This window comes from Stylophora pistillata, chromosome 6 (assembly GCF_964205215.1).
Source record: "Stylophora pistillata chromosome 6, jaStyPist1.2, whole genome shotgun sequence".
Classification (NCBI taxonomy): domain Eukaryota; kingdom Metazoa; phylum Cnidaria; class Anthozoa; order Scleractinia; family Pocilloporidae; genus Stylophora; species Stylophora pistillata.
In genome coordinates, this window is record NC_142524.1 from 15,259,462 (window position 1) to 15,266,088 (window position 6,627).

A 6,627-nucleotide genomic window follows, 5' to 3' on the forward strand; every position below is an offset into this window, starting at 1 on the left:
TTTACTAAATTAAGTAAATGAAACAAAATTCTTAGGTGCCTATATTGACGAGCACTTAACATGGAAACTTTATACTAGCTTCGTTTGAGAAGAAGTCTCAAAGTCATTTGTTATCATATTTAGATCTGAATATCATTTATTATCGAATAATACCAGCTTACTCTGTACTACTCGCTAATTTACCTACATGTCTTTTATTGCAATTCAACCTGGTAGTTTCATATGGGGCCAACTTCAAAATAATTTTTAATTACACAAACGAGCTGAGCGAGCCGTTACCACCTCAAACTATACAGAACATACTGCTCCCCATATTTGTTAAACTAGGTATCTGAGATATTTTCAAAGTTAGTGCAATGCAATTTGCTGAATTCATGTTTATTGTAATAACCAGCTATTGCCTCTGATGTTTCTCAGTTTGTTTCCTACGAGCATGGTCAATTCACACGAATAACAAACTGTTATTGATCACATTGCCACTGTCGTACTAATCTTAAGCAGTTTACAATACTACACCAAGATCCTGAGATTTGGGATTCTTTCCCACTATTGATCCGTGGTTCGACTAATTTCTCTATATTTTTAATGAAATGAGTTTGAATTAGCTAAGCAAAACATCCACAACTTAATTACAAACATATTGACAATCGAGGCGGCCTCCCCCCTACAAGCCTGGTGGTTTCTTGGAGGTCCGTGCTCGCCGTATCACACTGTCGAATTTTTTGGAATATTACTTCTGAACTGGCTGATAATTGATGATGATGACTAAGTCAAAAACGTAGCGCTCTAACAGTAAAGACCTTAGGCAGTCAGGACGGCAACGCCGTGAAAGATGACAATTTAAAAGGAATTTGTATTTTTAGTTAGAATTTCGCGAATAGCTGGATGTGTTTACTTTCTCTTTGTCCTCCACACTTCAACTTCAGCATAATGTATGTCAGCAGCGTTGAACTCCATAGGGAAACTTAATTTTCCGTCGCGGTTTCCGCTCTTAGACCTTGCAAATTCTGGTGATTTCACTTTGTTGTTTTGCAAAAGACGGCTATGAAATGTACGAAGTCTTACAACGCACTGCGCTACAGTTCTGCTCATTAGATCTTTAATTTTGCCTCGTCCTCGTTGCCGTCGCGGTTGCTTCTGGTCTTAAGCATAAAATCGGTACGGTTTGCGAGCATTTTTTCTAAAACGTGATTGTACTTATGTTCTCTAGTTCAGCGCTATTCGTGCTAAAACTCAGATGTGACGGTCAGTTGTCCGTCTCAGAAGAAAGGTTGTGTGAAGTCATTTATGCGGTTAAACAAATACCTCACCGTGAATAGACACATTCAAACACTTTTGAAAGCGACGACAACAACGATAAACTTCTATGCTAAAGTAACTGGTTGCCTGAAAATTTTCTGGGTGTGTTTTCAAAAGAAGGAACGGTGATTGTAATGCCTACCAAGAAACATTTGTATCAAATTAAACCGGTTATATTTGTTTTGCTCTTTCCCAGGAAGGAGCTTGGGCCTACCAGAGACTGACGGTCCTTGAAGTACGTACAATTTTCAAAAAATAATGACACGGTAAACAAACTTTTGATAATCCCACCTGATGAGAGGAAAACCACTTCGCCTTTTATTATCATAGATTAAATCTCGTTGTGCTACAGAGTGGCGGATATAGTATCCAGCTACCGTTTGCGGGACCCACAGTAAGCAAAATGACGAACATGAGTCACAAATAACTGGCAGACGGAGTTTTCGTCAAATAACTGGCATAGAAGAAGCCATAGTCATACAAATTGTTACCTTAAGAAAAAAGCCACCCTCACTTTAACGACTCCTCGATGCTTTCGACAATGTCGATCATAGCTGTATGCAGGACACGTGACGCACACGAACCGGGCTTTAGCTTTTGTAATCATAGCCTTCCCTGAGACTCAGTGGTTAAGCATCAGAGTGCGGAATCCGAAGTTTTGGGGTTTTAGAGTTTTAGAGTTTTACCTGTTCCACGCATTTTCCTTTCTTTCTTTCAAAAGAACGACGTAACTAGAAGCTCCAAAACACCTCATTTTACAAATTCTTCAAATATTGCATTTACATTTAAGTAAAAGGAATTGGATTTCGAGTCTTAAAACTGAAACGCCAAAATCGAAATGTTGGTTTGCCTTCCACCATACATTTATTTGCATGTTGATTCTGAGATTTAATCAATGAGTATTCCCTAGGTGATAGTTTTTTTTATTCTCATCTGGCGGTTGAAAAAGCTATTGAGATCTTTCAAGATCTAAACTTTTAGTCGGAATACTTGGAAGGAAAAAGATTTAATTTAGACCGAAATGCCTGCTGTTGGTTGAGCGTTGAGTCACTTAATGCATGAGAGGAAAAATTATCTCACACGAATATTTCAAGAAAACAAAGCGAAAAAGGCAAACATGTTGCAGCAAAAAAAAAAAATAATAATAACAAATTACGAAACAGGATGTCAAGGCAACATTTAGCGCATCGCCTTTCTCCTAGTAATGTTCCTTTGTAAATTGCGGTGGCGTTCAGTGTTTCACAAAGCATATAACCTCAAGGAGAGGACACGGAAATCGTCAATATAGAGAAGGGAAAAGCGACACTAAAAACTTCATGCAATTACCTGTTGCCCTCTCCTCGCCTAAAGTCAAGCCTCAAATCTGAGAAGTTTTTTCTTATGCTCGATCAGTCCGGCAGTACTATTGCAGTAAAAAGTGTTCTAGTTACTAAACCTTTCACGTAACATTCTCCTTTTCTGTAAAACTACAGTGGCGTGATTTAAATCAACATCTTTTCAATAAAATTTCTTTTTTTAGCATTGACTGATTCGTGCTGACGTCAATCAAGACACCTGGTTATGAATAAATTTATCATGAAGTCGACATTTTTACGGCAAGACCTTTCGTAAAGGTTAATTTCTAAGTTGCAGGAATTCTCCTTATCGAACTAAAATTTAACACGCAACATGATGATGGGACGTTTTGAAAATACACCACGAAAGTACGTTTCTTACTCCAACGAGAGAAGCGGCCTTCGGGGAATCCCTTTTTTTTAGGATCATGCACGACAATAGTGTTAACCGACTTTTTTCTTGTGGTTGGAAATTTTACCAGAGGGACACAATCTCTTCTGCACTTGAAGTATAGCGTTCGATAACAGCTGATCTTTTGTTTAAATCAGGCGTTTTTGCTTTCAGAAAAGTAGCGCTCTCTTCTTGCTCAGTTCAATTTACCTGTATTTTATTTTTCTTTTATTCCGTCTTTGTCCCGGGGCCAAAGTTCTTTGAGTTGTGCTTTTCAGGTACCGCTGATTGACGTCATGAAAATCTAATTATAGTCACTAGCGACAATTCAACACGATGTTTTTCGCTTCCGAAGTTATGCGTTTGAAAGTTCTTCCTTATCACAGCAGGACACGCCGGCAAAGCCATGTGCATGACAAGCTGTGAATATCTTTAGAATACAAAAGCCTAGTATAAATGTAGTAATTTCTATTTACGTCAATCATTATAGTAAGAATAAGGAAAAGCAACTTGAAAATACTGTAAGTGTTGAAGGTTTTCTTTGTTGGTTAACTTCTCATTTTCGTCCTTCCATTAAACCTTTTAATTGCTCGTTTTGGCTCTTCTATTGAAATGAAATTCTGTAAGTTTTATAGAGATTCTGCACCAAGGTAAAGCCTCTTTTCAAATCCGAGACACGTATTTGATTTCTTTTGTTTGCACTCTGGTATTTTCTTAGTAATTCCCTTTAGCTTTCAGATAATTTTACGATCCATCCGTTAAATTTTAAGAAAGGCTAGATTCGTTCAAGAACAATCATTTATATTTCAGATCAGTCTCACAAATACATAAAGGACCAACATGGTTCCTCATTGCTTCAAAATCAGATAAACACGAGGGTGGTGACTCTGTCGTATAGATACCCGGTATCGTGACTATTGAGCGGGTTTAAATTTTTCGCACGGTTTTTCATTGATCCGCCGTGAAAACTTTTTCCCGAAGAAAAAAAGTTCGCAAAAGTTTACAATAAATGATAAATTTACAACATATGTAACGCTTATTGCAAGCCTCTGAGCGCTTTACCCAATGAAAGAGAGAGAAACAAATAATTCCAAGAAATATAAAGTGCTTGAAATTTCCAACTAGCAGGAGGCAGATCAATTCATTGGCCATTTACACAGCGCAGCCGAAGAGATGAACTCGGGCCGGGGCAACTGGGAACAAATCCCGTGAGTAACAGGGCGGAGGACTTGAACCCGTCACCAGATTACAAATCCAACGCTTTAACCGCTCGGCCACGCCACCTCCTTTGTTAGCTGCCTTAAATCTAATAAAAACCTTGGGCTTCAGATGTGAGACGGTCGGTACAAGAGCTTTCATCGCGAACTAAACTTCACGAAGATTATAAAGCCAATAAGTAGAACTGGAAATATAACTAAAAAATATTGAAACATCACCTTTCTTTCCTTGTTAATTTTTGGCCGCTTGGACAGAAAAGCCCAAAGGTGGGTCACTAGTAAAACACGAAAAGTCATCAAACCGTGAAGCACAACTACCGCGCAAATTCAAAAATTTTAACTTAAACACTTTCAATGATTTTCCTTAAAGAATGAAGGTTTCCTTAACCAGTTTTCGGGTGATACGCTAATTTGGGCACGCCTTACTTTCTACAAAATTGAAATTTCCAAACTCAAATCTGTATCTACATGTCAATGAGTCGGTAAAGTCTTAAAGGGGAACTGAAGCCTAAAATTGGTATATTGTTTGCATTCATTTCTAGTTAGCTTTAGAGGAGTAAGATAAAGTGTCGATATTCATTTTCGTTCACTTCTTGTTTTTTACGAGAAAATTCGATTTGAAGTTGCCTTTTTCCCGCTTTTGGGGCTGTAAGACCGTCGGCTCAAAATAGGTCAGCAGTGGTCGTTTATGACGTCAGTGGTGGGAACCAACTTAAGAAAAACAACTGTTACTATTTCATTTTCGTAGTTAACCGTCATTACAGATCACGCAACTTCGATAACTCCATAACCAAACCAAATTTCTGTAGGAAGAGTACGGGTTTATTATCTTTCTTCCCCACCAGTGACACGTAAGAGCGAGCTAAAATGACCGCTGACATCGCTTTTCTGAGCCGCCGTACTACGAGGCCAAAATACCACTTTAAACTATTTTTCCGAGGCGAAGTTGGGCCCAAAGACTGGAAAAAACCCTCGAACATTGCTATTTGAACTATAAGCTGCAATTTAAAAATGGTTCATTTTTAGGCTTCGGTTCCTCTTTAAATGGCATCACACCAACATCATTAAAAATAATGAAAAATTATTCCATGAGTGGGGATATAGGATAGTCAATGGCCAATAAGGAGCTTAGCGCCGAGTTGGCCATAACCAATCTCGTATCCAACAAGTGCGAATGGAATAATTGTTCTATCAAATTTCTTTAAATCCTGACAATTTGGACATTTGGAACTTTTTTCAGCTCGGCAACAGTTGGCGTAATGCATTTCCAAAGAAGGTGACTCAGAGTACGAGCTGAGTGAACCAATCAGAATGCCTATTTAAAATAATTGGTTAAACTTGTTTTAACAAGAGCAACTGATTTAGAATTCATAATGTCTGCCGGAAGTTCTGCCGGTTCGGAAGGTAAAGAATTCCACTCACTTCTATCTAGGGAAAAAAAAACAAAGCTTAAAATAGTTTGGACATTTGGAACTTTTTTTTGGAAGTTCTGCCGGTTCAGAAGGTAAAGAATTCCACTCACTTCTATCTAGGGAAAAAAAAACAAAGCTTAAAATATCTTTACTAGCTTTTAGTATTATAAGTTTGAATTTACGGCTTCTATATGTTCTGGTCTTTCTATGAGACAATCAATATTTTTCTGTTTTAATGTTTGTAAGATTATCACTCATTTTATACATTGTGTTCCTCTGTTCTTCATTCGTCTTGTTTCTAGCGTACCCCATCCTAGTTCTCGGTTGTATTTCTGAAGACAGAAACCAGCTACTTTTCTCTGGAATCCTCTCATAGCAACATTTTTTTAATGTAATGCGAGTCCCTAGAGGCAATTGCGTACCCTAGGTAATAGCATGAGTCTAGCATAAGCAGTTTCTTTTACTTTCTTGGGGCAATTCCAGAGGATTCGTTTAATTAATCAAGCCTAAGGTTTTATTTGCTTTACTTCAGATTGATGAGACATGTTGTGACCATTTCAATTTATTGACAAATGCTTTTCTGCAGAAACAATCCTTCCTCGTTTACTGGGTATCTGAGTGGAGGAACTAGTGGGCCCTGGAACCGAGGTTGGAAAAAATTTTGTACGATCATCACGCAACAAGGAGCTTTGCGTGACAATAATGCAAAAGTTGCTATGGCGATCGACTTACACGGGTGTGACAAGAAATTCTAGGTTCTATCACGCTTTCTAACGACAGTGGAATAAGTAACACGAATATCTTTCAAATTTGAGGGCTTCGTATTAAACATTTGCAAATACCAAACTTCGCCTTTCCCTAACGAATGCGTAACGGACGGTCACGATCATACAGTGTATGCCTCATTTGAGTCATTACCATTCAATTGTTTCAAGAATATTACTTCAAATCACCTGCCCGTTACTATGGGACAA